We start from the raw sequence: 12,128 nt of genomic DNA on the forward strand, positions 1-12,128 counted from the left end.
ACGGCACTGGAAAAATATTTGTTCCATTAGCAGAAAGGATCTGGGATCAGGGTCCGCGTTTAACCGCCCTGCCTGGAGCCCGGCCCGCCGCCGCGGGTTCCTTCGGGGCTGGTTTTGGGTCTGGAGCTGAGCCTAGTGGTGTCCGGCTCTGACCTGGGACCCCGGCCCAGCGGGGGGTTGGGGTCGGGGTGGGGGTGGGGCCTGCCCGGACCCCGGCTGCATCTGGACAGGCAGTGCCGGGCGTGCAGGCCGGGATCTGGGGGGGAATCAGGGGGCACCCCGCTTAATGTCAGCCCCAAAGCCATGCACCCCCGGACCCAGCCCCGCCACAAGAGGCGCCTGGCTCTGTGGGTGTCCCTGGGGCCCGGGGAGAAGGGGGTCTGGGAGGGAGAGGCCCCGTAAGGGAGGCGAGGGCGCGTTAGTCGCGGCTCTGGATGTGTCGCAGGCTCTCAGGCCGAGAGGCCCGTCTCTCGGAATCGCCTGGGATCTGGCTGCAGATCACAGTGGCGGCGGCGGGAACCCCGGAGGGCCAGCTGAGCCTCTGCAGGAGAGAGGGGGTGAGCCCAGGCCAACGCCCGGCTCGCCTCAGCCCCCAGGTTTGGGTTGCCCCGAGGGTGTTTGGAGCTTCGCCGGATGGCCCAGATCACTCTCAGACCCCTAAAACTATCCTAGTCCCTCTAGAATCCCTTCCGGGACCATCTTGGGCTGGGCCTGCGTCCATTCAGGACGTTCTGGCTGAGAGCCCTTCGTGTCACCTGGGAGGTGGCATTGCCGTTTTCCAAGGGACGTCAACGTTTGCAGAGCGGAGGATGCCCTCCAGGCAGAGCTGGGCCTGCCCTGCATCACCGAGGGGGGTGGGTGGGGTCCTGGGTGCCTTCCCATTGACAGTCCCGGTCCACCCACTGCCCTCCACCCCCAGCACGCCGACCCGCACGGGCCGTCACCATGGACCCCATGCTGTCCGTTACCTGGGGGGGGCAGCGGCCGGAGAGCGTGGGGTGGCGTCTGCCTGCCCCCCTCTGCCTCCTCCGCACCCTTCACGACCCACCGGTCATTGCACCTCCTCCAGTCATCCTGCTGGACCCTTAGCAAGCCACGGCTTCTGCCCGGCGTCTGTAGCCATCGTCCCGACAGAGGGCTCCGCTGGACAGAGGCTGTTGTCAGGGCAAACCGGGACTTCAGCGGTCTTGGGGACCAGGTCCGTGTGCAGAGGAGTTCAGGGAAGGGAGTGGGGCCTGGAAGAACCTACTGGCTCAGAGGACGCACAGGGGCTGCTTCCGTGGTCCCCTGGAGAAGCCACGGGTCCCTTGCACAAAGACACTGGCCTCCCCGGGCCCCTGGGTGCCTCCCCGGCAGCAGCCAGAGCCCGATGCCCCAGCGGCCAGGGTCCCCGGCTCTGAGGATGGGGTCCCAGATCTCCGGGCCCCTCCTCCGTTGCCAAGTGTGAAGGTTCCCAGCTTCTTCCGTTTTCCCCTCATCCTCTGAGTCCCCCCTTTTACCTTTCCAGCCACCACGTGGGTGATTTTGCAAGTGCACGTGGGGATTGAGAGCCCAGCGACAGGTGTGGGCGGTGCGTCTGTCTGAACCAGGCCCCACTCTGCAGACCCTGCTCCCCATACTGAGTGTGGGAGGGGACAGGGGAGATGCATACTGTGGGGGTGTCCTGCAGGGAGGAGGGGTCTGAGGGGCAGCGGGTGGCATCTGGCAGGGGTGGGGGTGGGGTCTGAGTCACTTGGCTGTCTTGGGAGCGTGGCCGGGCAGGTGCACCTCAGGGAGCCTGGGTGGTGCTGAGGGTCGAGGGGTCGGGACCTCCAGGCTGCAGAGTCCTGGGTGACCTTGAAGGGACAGGCACCTGGGTCTCTTCTCGCTGGCGTCCCTGTGCAGAGCCGCTCAGCTGGCATTGGTGGAGCCCGAGTGGTCATGCCCACGGCTCGGGTCTCAATCCCTGGGCGTCTTGCACAGTGGCCCGTCGGGTCCCTTGTGTCGTGAGGCAGGACCACTTTTCCACCTGGCTCCTGAGGGCCCCCGCTGGGACCAGGAGGCGAGGTGGTGGGGGTCTGGCCCCGAAGTGAAATGGGGGGAGCCCTCTCTCTCGGGGGACCCTGGGTCCTCCCTGCGGTAGACTCCTCCCCGGCTGCCCCAACCGGTTCTCCCAGCCAAGCTCAAACCGGTTCCACCTGGCGGTAGCTGTGCAAGCTCCAGCAGGCCCCTGGGAAGGTCTGGAAGCTTCCGGAAAAGCAGGGGCCTCCAGGAACAAGGCAGGCATGGAGGCTCCCCGTGATGGGCTGACGTATGTGTCCCCCCAGACTCTGACGTTGAAGCCCTGACCCCCAGCAACTCAGGACCAGTCTGTACTTGGACACGGGTCTTTGCCGCGGCCTGGCAGTTAAATAAAGAGGCTGCGTGGGAGGCCCCGGGCTTGCGGGACGGCGTCCTGACGCCACGGGGCCGGCAGGTGGCTCGAGGGCAGCGCCGTGTGCCCAGGAGCCAGGCCTGGCCCGGATCTGGCCCCAGAAAGGCGAGACCCCCTTGCCCCGGTGGGTGAAGCCGCCCAGCCTTGCAAAGGACACGGTGGCGGTTCGAGCCCCGGGACGGGATCCCCGGGCTGCTGTGACAGAGCCGGGCGAACGCAGTGGCTGAAACAGCACACATGTTTCTCTCCGACCGTCCCAATGCCGCGGTGGCCGCAGGGCTGGCTCCTTCCGGAGGCTTCCGGGGAGAGTCTGCCTCTCCGCCCTTTTGGCTTCTAGAGGGAGGCCGCCCCCGTCCTGGGCTCAGGGCCCCTTCCTCGCATTCCTCCCCCCCTCCACGGCCCCTGTCGGCCCCTGGCGAGGCCCCGAGACCACGCTCGTCTCTCGGCCACCCCAACCCCAGACTCGCCCCTCAGCCGCCCGCGCGGACGGGGTCCCCGTGGCTGTGGGAGGTCACTCGCTCGGCTTCTGGAGGTGGGAGGGGACGTCGTTTGGGGTGGCTTCTGCAGCCGCCGCACGCCTGCTGCACCCCGGCCTGGGCCTGCACCCCCTGCAGCCCCTCAGAGGCCGTCTGGGCACTGGAGTCTGCCAGGGGTCAGGGGTCAGAGCACAGGCGCTGGCTCGGCCGCGGCGGGAGGGGAGGGCCGGGGCTTTCCGGTTGGGGAGAGCTCTGGCTGTGGCAGCGTGGAGGAGTCACCCTGGGCCCTGACCGCCTCATCTGGAAGATGGGAATAAAGGGTTTTGATTGAGTTAACCAAATCCTGCCTGGGGGTGGCCCGTGCCGTGTGTTCGTGCATAGCCACTGCGACTCACAGTAAAGGCCTGGAAGCTCAGTGGGGGGTGTGTAAGAAACAGCTGCCGTCCGCCAGTCACGGCAGCCAAGCTTCAGCCGGTCACAGCGGCCGGGGGGATGGGACCTCACTCGGGCTAGGTGAACAGAGCTGTCACCAGCACTGTGCCCCACCTGCAGGTCCATCTGGGCCCCCCCTCCCACCTCGGTCTGCTCTGGGGGCTGCCCGATCGGATCGGAGCATCGCTCTCGGCTCAACCACTCGCAATTGAGTTGTTTTTTTTTTTTTTGACACAGAGTCTCACTCTGTCGCCCAGGCTAGAGTAAGTGCCGTGGTGTCAGCCTCACTCACAGCAACCTCAAACTCCTGGGCTCAAGTGATCCTCCTTCCTCAGCCTCCCGAGTAGCTGGGACTACAGGCATGCACCACCATGCCCGTCTAATGTTTTCTATATATATTAGTTGGCCAATTAATTGCTTTCTATTTATAGTAGAGACGGGGTCTCAATCTTGCTCAACCTTGTTTCCAACTCCTGACCTTGAGCAATCCTCCCGGCTCGGCCTCCCAGAGTGCTGGGATGATAACCGTGAGCCACCGCGCCCGGCCCTCTCAATTGATTTTAATTGAGTTAAACTCAATTAATCGCTCGATTAAATTAAACTGGATTCAGCTAAAGTTCCACCTCACAGGGTTGCTGTGGGAGTTAAGTGGCAACTTCTTTTCTGCACGGGGAGAGCTGGGCGTGCAGTAAGTGCCGGTGACTATGACAGCAGCGAGGGAGCGTCCCCACCTTTTGTGTGTTCAGCACTACGGTGTGCGGGACCTGGCTGTGCGTGCGCACACGTGTGTGCTTACGTGTGCGTGTGCACGTGTGTGCTTACGTGTGCGTGTGGGGGCTGTGAGACGGGTGGGCCCAGGGGAGGGTGGTGGGGGTGGCGGCCACCTGCTGCCAACGGTTCTTCCCTCCAGGGGAAAGCCAGGGGCCACCGCCTGGAGTGTGGACTTTGCGAGGCCGCCCTTCCCTCCCCTATTCCAGGGAATCCTCTGCTGGGAAACGGCGCTAGTCGCCGTCCCCGCCCCGACGCCCGTCCCAGAGTCCCGCCCACCGTGAGTCACTCCAGGGCATCGGGGACACCTCGCCCTGGGGCAGAGCGCTCTGGGGCCGGGAGGGCCTGCGTGTGCCGTCTCCTTTCAGCACACGGGGAGACATGTGTGCACCTGTGTCTGTTTCTACGTGCACATGTGTGCACGCGCATGTACACCCGAGGGTGTGAATGTGCGTGTGCATGTGTGTGTGTGTTTGCGAGCACACGTGTGCGGTAGAGCCGGGGAGCCCTGCAGTGAGGGCCAGGCGGCGGGATTCGAGGTTGTGCAGTTTCGACTGGCCCGGGCTGGAATTCGCACTCGATCCCTATCCCGAGCGTTGGGGGACCCTGTCTCAGGGGGCCGAGTCCCCGTTCCAGGCATGGCTGTCACGCTGCCGGCCGGGCAGGTCCCGGGGCTGGGGGCTCCCCGAGGAGTGCACAAAACCCGGTGGAAAGAGCAGGGGCTTGGGGATCGGATCGGACTGCCCCGCCGGCACGACCTCACAGATTGCTCAACCTCGGGCGGTCAGCTTCTCTGACCCTAAAAATGGGACGGAGGCCTTTTCCCCCTGGTGCAGAGAGGACTAAAGAGCCCGTTCAGGTTGGGTTCACCTCGACGTGACAGCGTGAGAGGACTGGTGTGCAATGCGCCGGGCAGGGCCCACCCCTCGGGGCCGCTACCCTGCCCCTCCTCCACCGGTGCACAGACGAGGGCTCAGGAAGGGCTTCCAGAAGGTTCGGCCAGATCGGGGCCGGCGGGGCTCCCGTTTGCCCAGACCAAAGCTGGGAGCCTTCAGAGGAACCCGGCAAACCCTTGCAGAGAGGTCCGGTGTTTTCCCCAAACAGAAGAAGCAGACAGAGAAGTTTGCCAAGTAAGCCAGGCCCCATTAAACTCACAAAAGGCCTCTTTGTTCCGGCCGGGGACAGGGTGAAAACAGTCACGGAAGAGGCCCAGGGGCGTGTGTTTGCTTCCGTGTTCCCGGAGCAGTGTTTGGGGAGGTCACCCACCTGGCCCTCCTCCCCGCCCACCGCGAGTCCTCTGCAGCCCGTGCTCCTGCTGCTCGGGCCAGAGGATTGTATGGTGGCTCCGCTGTGAGGGAGGACGGCTCAGGCCTGTTGATCCAGCCAGATTTTAATTTAATTTTTTTTTTTTTGAGACAGAGTCTCGCTTTGTTGCCCAGGCTAGAGTGAGTGCCGTGGCGTCAGCCTAGCTCACAGCAACCTCAAACTCCTGGGCTCAAGCAATCCTCCTGCCTCAGCCTCCCAAGAAGCTGGGACTACAGGCATGCACCACCACGCCTGGCTAATTTTTTCTATATATTTATTAGTTGGCCAATTAATTTCTTTCTATTTATAATAGAGATGGGGTTCTCGCTCTTGCTCAGGCTGGTCTCGAGCAATCCTGACCTCGAGCAATCCGCCCGCCTCGGCCTCCCAGAGTGCTAGGATCACAGGCGTGAGCCACCACGGCCCGGCCGTGGATTTTAATTTTCAAAGTAAAGACACACATGCCACTTAACGTTTTTATAGTTTCTGCAGTGCTTTCCCCTGCTTTCCGTTGCTGACGGGGACGTCAGCAATGACCTTTGACCTTTGACCGTTGCCAAAGGTCAAAAAGCTCGAGACAGCCTCAGCCGGGCCTGGGACCCGGTCCCTCGGTGCCCAGTCTGTGGTCACAGACTCGCCACTGCTGGCTGTAGACAGGCCTGCCAGATTCTGACCCTTCTGCCTATAGCACGGAGAGATCTGTTAAGATTTTTGTCTGTCACCGTTAAATCATCGGTCGTGCAGCATGCAGCCTGTGAGACCGAACGTGGCTGCTTCCACAGTGAATGCAAGACTGTTGACTCGTTCCTCCGTGGAATGATGATGCCCGTGCAGGGTGGAAATGGCGCCTTTGCGCGTGAGACTGGTGGGCCGGACGCCCACAGTGCAGCACGACGGGGCCTGGCTGTGTTAAGAGGAACCAGCAAGCGAGCTAAAAAGGAAAGTTCTCCATTCCTGGATGCATTGGCTGTAGGTGGAGGCCTGTGAGCTCTTGGAGGGGTGCTGGGGGGCTGCGGGCACGTGGGCAGGGGAAGCGGCGTTTCTGGGGGCTCCCACGGGGTGGACCTCACCAGCCAGACCTAAGGAGCCGGCGGGCGCTGGTCCTTGGGCGGCCAGAGCAGGAAGAGCAGTGGGCGTGCCCGCCCTGAGTCAGCAGGCCACACCGTGAAAGTGTGCGAGTCGCTCCCTGTGGCTGCACTTCCTTATCTGGGGACAACAGGCCCAACAGTGCCTGGCCCGGAAGGACAGACAGAGCCACAAACAGTGTCACGGGGGCCCTCGAGGACCTTCCGCCGGCCAGCACCCTCCTGCCCGGGTCAGCCACGCGCCCTCCTGCCGTGGCCTGCCTGGCGACCGTCCTTGGCCCTGGCCTGCTGGGCTCCCAGGAGCAGAACCGCAGTGACTTCTGTCCCGCTTGTGGTCTGACCCGAGGCTGCTTCCCTGGGGATTGTCCTTTCTGTCCTGCAAGCGGAGGGCAGCGCCTAGCACACGCCGCCCGCTCCTAACGGCCCACGCTGACCCCAGACGCCCCTGGCCCTCGTGCCTGCCTTGCTCTCCTGCCGACACGCAGCCTTTGAAATGACTCATGATAACAAAACAAACGCCAGAGCCAGGCCCGGGGTCCCTCCTTGGCAGAACGATGCTTGAAACTGAGTTGGAAGGGAAAACCCGTTCCCCAGAGGGCTTGGCCCGGGAAGCGGGGAGGAGGAGGAGAGAAGCCCGGACAGCCAGGCCCGGGACCCCGTGCGCACTCGCTCGCCACCCCTGTGCTCCGAACCTCGCTGGTCCCTGCTGGCCCAGGGGAACCTCCATCCACGCTGCACAGGCCTGTGCGTGGCTGGCTGGGACAGCCCTGGTGTCCCGGGGTCATCCTGGCGTGAGGACCGCATGGGCTTTGGGGGTCAGCCCGGCCTGGCTTCTGACTTTGCCGCTTCCTGGCTTTACGGCCTCGGGCAGGTTACTCAACCTGGAGGAATCTCAGTTTCTTCATCTGTAAAATGGGTGCAGGGCCTGCCTGGAAGATTCCCGTGAGATTAAAGATGATATGAGGGCCGGGCGCGGTGGCTCTCGCCTGGCATCCTAGCTCTCTGGGAGGCCGAGGCGGGCCTTGGATCGCTCGAGGTCAGGAGTTCCAAACCAGCCTGAGCAAGAGTGGAGACCCCGTCTCTACTATTAATAGAAAGAAATTAATTGGCCAACTAAAAACATATAGAAAAATTTAGCCGGGCACGGTGGCGCATGCCTGTAGTCCCAGCTACTTGGGAGGCTGAGGCAGGAGGATTGCTTGAGCCCAGGAGTTTGAGGTTGCTGTGAGCTAGGCTGACGCCACGGCACTCACTCTAGCCTGGGCGACAGAGTGAGACTCTGTCTCAAAATAATAATAATAATTATTATTATTATTAAAGGTGATATAAAGATAATGCTGAAACGTGGGAGGCACCTATTACCTGAGAGCTGCTCCTACCTGGCTAAACATCTCCACCTCCCAAGCAAACCTGGTGGGTCCAATAAGAGGAAGTTGCATAGAATTCAGGGACCGTCTGACGGAATCTCATCTCTGGGCCACCAGCACCGGCAGGGCCGTGGACCTGCCTCCAGGCCTTTGACGTCTTCTTCTGCCTTCTCCACCCCGAAGGCCGGCAGGGCCTCCCACGTGCTCTGGACAAATGCCCTCGTCCTGCTGCCCGGGGGTGTTTCTGGGTATCTATGAAGCAGCAGCCTGACTCACATCTGTGCTCACGTCTCCCGAGTGTAGACCCGAGGCCAACCCCAGGGCCCAGAATCCGGGCGAGTGAGACGGCTTCTCTTTACTTTCACAGGGAAAAACGTGATCAAGGATATTCAAGAGGCTGGAAATAGTTACACGTTCACGGTTCCTTCTCCCAAATGGTAATATGTCTTCATCATGCCGGAACTTCAGCCCAAGCTTCCGTTTCAGGCCTGCTCCAGCAGGACCCTCCCACGGCCCCCGGGAGGGGACCCTCCAGTGTGTTCGCTCAGCCCTGTGTTTTTGCAAAATTTGCAAAGCTGATCTGTTTCAGCTGCAGCCCGACCGACAGCTGTCCCTTCCCTGCACTCACCGAGGGGTTTGCAGTCACTCTGGGCACCTTTACCTGGTCTCGGACGTCCCAGAGCGGGCAGAGCTCTGGGAATCTGCCTGCTGCCCTCCCTGGCATCCTGGCTCGGGGGGGCCCAGAGCTGTGGTCTCGCTGCCCCGAGAATGCCTCCTCCCTGCAGGCCCAGGAGGTCGGGGCAGCGAGGTGAGAGTGCGCGGAGGCAGGGGCGGGACTGGGGCAGCTCCACAACCAGCAGAGGCAAAGCGGCAGGTGGAGAATTAGGGCCCCGTTAGGCCCGATCACAACCGAAGCTTTGACCCATTCAGAATGACACCCGACAACGGAGCGCGTGCAGTTATGCATGCGCCGTGGGTCTTTTTGTCCTCTCCTGGGTCACCCGACCAGCCCTGGAGAGATTTCGGTTCCAAGATGAGTGTGTTGGCAGCCCCGTTGGTACGATCATATTATTATTATTTTTTTTGAGACAGAGTCATATCTTACTCTGTTGCCCAGGCTAGAGTGCCGTGGCGTCAGCCTAGCTCACAGCAACCCCAAACTCCTGGGCTCAGGCGATCCTCCTGCCTCAGCCTCCCGAGTAGCTGGGACTACAGGCATGCGCCACCATGCCCGGCTAAGTTTTTCTATATATATTTTTAGTTGTCCAATTAATTTCTTCCTATTTTTAATAGAGACGGGGTCTCGCTCTCGCTCAGGCTGGTTTAGAACTCCTGACCTTGAGCAATCCGCCCGCCTCGGCCTTCCAGAGTGTCAGGGTTACAGGCGAGAGCCACCGCGCCCGGCCAGTACGATCATATTAAACACCAGCTACCCGAAAGCGGGAGTCTGTGCCTGGCAGGCGGTGCCCGGCGTGCAGCAGGCGCTCAGCATGTCAGTGTAAGACTGCGAATGAATGAATGAGTGAATGAATGAGTGAAATCTCTGTTCATTCTCCAAACACCATCAACATAGTTTTGTCCTCACTATAGCAAAAAAAAGAAAAAGCGATGGCGATAAAGTTATAATCCCTTCCCACCTGCCACCTTCCCAGCAGGGGCTGATGCAGGGGCAGCAGGAGGACGGGGGAGGGAACAGGTCTCTGTCCCAGGCTTCACTTTGCTGAAGCCCGTGTTCTAGGCAAAAGAAATCTCCTTTTAGTCTTTGGAGTTTCCTGAAGTCCCTGCGGTGATTTTTAAATTTTTTTTTTTTTTTTTTTAAACAGAAGGCTCAGTTGTTGCAGAAGCTTTTTGCATGTTTTTGTTCCTTTTCGGTGGGAGCCTCTATGTGGCAATAGAACTGAAGTTTCCTCACAGGTTTCGGGTTACAGCTGGAGTCTTGCTCCGTCTGTCCCCGAGTGTCCCCTGGGAACGCCGTTTTCTAAAGCTGTGACTGTGCAGAACCGGGCTTGCATGAGGCCACCGAGCCGGGAGTCGAGAACTGAAAATTTCCTTTTAAAATCAGCAGGGGCGTTTTGGACCGGGAGTTTCATCTGGACAGCCCGGTTCTTGGAAACGCAGCTGGTATCTGTCTCTTGGGATCTTCTCGAAAAGCTTTCGTGTGCAACTGTAGACATTTACTTTTTTTTTTTTTTTTTTTTTTTTTTTTGAGACAGAGTCTCACTTTTGTTGCCCTGGCTAGAGTGAGTGCCGTGGCATCAGCCTAGCTCACAGCAACCTCAAACTCCTGGGCTCAAGCGATCCTCCTGCCTCAGCCTCCCGAGCAGCTGGGACTACAGGCATGCGCCACCATGCCCGGCTACTTTTTTGTATATATATATTAGTTGGTCAATTAATTTCTTTCTATTTTTAGTAGAGATGGGGTCTCGCTCAGGATGGTTTCGAACTCCCAACCTCGAGCAATCCTCCCGCCTCGGCCTCCCAGAGTGCTAGGATTACAGGTGTGAGCCACCGCGCCCGGCCTAGACATTTACTTATTCGCTGTGAGCTCCTACGGGGAGGCCTGGCCCCGAGAAGCGCTGTGATGGGAACTTCGGGAGACGGAAAGGACACTTTTTATGCCACGAGGCAAAGGGGCCCTGCAGGTGCAATCTTCTCCAGGTGGAAAACCCCGGGAGACATCTCCAAATCCGTGCTGTTGTAAAATTCTCCTTCACATCTAATCACAATCTTCCCTGCTGATGTTTAAGACCATTTAGTTCTTTTTATATTTTATTTGTGAGACAGAGTCTCACTCTGTTGCCCGGGATAGAGTGAGTGCCGTGGCGTCAGCCTAGCTCACGGCAACCTCCAACTCCTGGGCTCAAGCGATCCTCTTGCCTCAGCCTCCCGAGTAGCTGGGACTACAGGCATGCGCCACCATGCCCGGCTAATTTTTTGAATATATGTTTTTAGTTGGCCAATTAATTTCTTTGTATTTATAGTAGAGACGGGGGTCTCGCTCTTGCTCAGGCTGGTTTCGAACTCCTGACCTTGAGCGATCCTCCCGCCTCGGCCTCCCAGAGTGCTAGGATTACAGGCGTGAGCCACCGCGCCTGGCCAAGACCATTTAGTTCTTACTGGAAAACAGCACGTCTCTACCTTCTGCCTGATCTCTCTTCTGAATCGAAAGCCCTCAATCTAAACGCCGGGAAGCATTTTCTTTCCCTGGCAAAAAGCAGCACAATTCTCTCACCGGAGCTCCACGCCGCCTCCCCGCTCGGTGGTGGTGATGGCGATGGGGGAGGGGGTGTTTGGGGCAGAGTTTGCAACCTCTGGCCAGGCTGACCCCACTTTCTGGGCGGTAAGAGCCTGCCAGCTAGGCTGGGGTAGCCCTGCGGAAAGTTCTGGGGCTTGGAGCCCACTGGGGACCAGGGAGCACAAGCTGAGCCAGGCTGGCCTTCCGGGCCCTCGGGTGGCGGGAAGGGGGCATCCCTCTGCATCTGGGCTCCGGCGCTTTCTGGACAAAGACCCGACCGAAAGAAAAAAGCCCAAGGGTGCCCGCAGGCTGGGTGGAAGCAGACGCCAGCCCATCTGCAAAGAGCCTGCTCTGGTCTGCAGGGCAGGAGCGAGGAGGGGGTCTCCTGGGGCAGAGGCAGCCTGCGATCCGGACATTTCCCCGGGGCGGGCCCCGGCCTGGGAGCGCAGGGTCGGTCCCGTGGTGAGCGGGGCAGCTACACAATTTGCAGGGCCCAGGTCAGTGCAAAATGAAAACACAGGGGCCCCCTTGCTCAAAAGCTACTGGGCATTTCAAGATCGAGACAGCAGAGCCTTAAACCAGGGTCAGGGCTCTCCCGAGAAAGGTCCCGTGTGTAGTTGGGGGGTGGTGAGATGAGATGCTCCACATGGGGACCCCCCCAACCCAGGGTTTGGTTCTGTGGTCCCTGGATGTCCCCCAGCGCGGATGAATTTTTCTTTTCTCTGGGAGCTATCTGTCCAGGCGAATTCTGCCCGGCAGCTGCTTCCTACCTCCCAGCCCCTGCCATTGCTATCGAGGTCTCTCCGCTGAGCTGCCCTCCCCAGCATTCCGCTGCCCTAATTCCTGCTCCTTTAGGTGCAGCAGGTGCAGAGAGTGAGCCTTGGGGCCGGTCGGACCCGGTGTCAGGCTCTGATTCACCAGACAGAAGCGTGGCCTTGGGAAGTTATCCAAAGCCTCAAAGTCTCAATCTTCTCTTCCATAAAATAGGCTAATAAAAGCAGCTACTGTGCAACTTGCTGTGAGGAGTAAGTGTGCTAATGAGATGCA

Source organism: Microcebus murinus, chromosome 25, assembly GCF_040939455.1.
Source record: "Microcebus murinus isolate Inina chromosome 25, M.murinus_Inina_mat1.0, whole genome shotgun sequence".
Classification (NCBI taxonomy): domain Eukaryota; kingdom Metazoa; phylum Chordata; class Mammalia; order Primates; family Cheirogaleidae; genus Microcebus; species Microcebus murinus.